This window comes from Ciona intestinalis, unplaced genomic scaffold (genome assembly GCF_000224145.3).
Source record: "Ciona intestinalis unplaced genomic scaffold, KH HT000322.1, whole genome shotgun sequence".
Taxonomy (NCBI): Eukaryota; Metazoa; Chordata; class Ascidiacea; order Phlebobranchia; family Cionidae; genus Ciona; species Ciona intestinalis.
The window spans coordinates 10393-11740 of record NW_004190643.1 but is presented as its reverse complement, the minus strand read 5'-3'; positions in this window follow the sequence as shown (position 1 = coordinate 11740).

Sequence of the window (1348 nt, the reverse complement as noted above, 5' to 3'; positions counted from 1 at the left end):
TGACGTGTACCTTAAGAGTGATTCAAACCGAAATCAAAACACTTCATGACTAGAGATATGATGTAGCGATTTGAATAGGACATAGCCTTTACAGACAAAAGCTATGATTAGGAGTATCAGATTGCTGACAGTGTGTAAAAACCCTATGATTGATATAAGGTATCATTTCAGTTGGTAGGTCTGTAGAATGAATACCACTGTTGACTTCTTTGATTAAGACACCTTTTGCTATTGAAATATAATCGACACAAACAACTTTTACATACACCTAAAAAGATACTTGTATCGGTCGAGTTTTAGGCTAGGCAATACACAGCAGTCTTACGCTAAACGTTTAAAACCGGTGTAGTGAAACGGGGCTATGTTAACGCTTCAGCGGATAGAGTACAATGCTTTAACTGTTTGTTGTTGTTGTTGTGTGAAAAGGGAAGTATTTCAGCATAGTATACTATGATTTCAGTTTCGCGCATGGCTTTTGTTTACGCACCCAGAGCAGCAAATAGGTTGATTCTGCAATTCGTTTGATGCTGTTTCATCGTAAATCTTATCTTGTTTAATGGTACTTTTTATATTGTCCTTGAGGGTATAAATATATATTATCTTGTTTAATGGAACTTTTTATATTGTCCTTGAGGGTATAAATATATATTATAAAGACATTCTTAAACTACAACGGTTATTATTACTTTTTTGGTTGCATTTGATGATCAAGATACCACTATGTTTTTAGTTGGCTTATAAGCCACAATTAATTAAATACACAACGTTAAAACATTAGCACGGTAACGACCGTGATGCAAAGAACATTATTCGACAAAAAGAGTAAATGCAGTAAAAAATGGTGCGTACGAAAAAAGTATACAAAGAGCAGTCTCGCTTATCACGTATATAGTTCCATTCTTTAGCTCGGTAGGCTCTCACATTTTAAATGCAAGCTAGGATACCCAATTTATTGAATACTAATTCCCCTTTAATTGTTGCGTTTTAGCGAATTAAATAAGGTTCCGTTACAACGTGTAAAAAGTCGATGGTTATGTATAGACCGTGACAACAGGAATTATAGGAAGGATACTTATTTAGACGAATACGTGACACTATATTATTCTGTACGTTTAGTATTAGTTCCGCTAATATAGCTGCAGTCGAAAGCCTGTGATTTCAGCATAAATCATGAACCCGTGTGTATATAGCACGTAGGCAGCATATTAAGACAGCGAACAGCGGTACCAAGAATTGTTTCGACAAAAATGTCAACAGAGAGACTATATAGCTTCTTTCTACAGCAGAAATACTAGATACATTTTTAATGTTAATGAGAACGTGTAAGTCACATAAGTTGGTAAGCAAT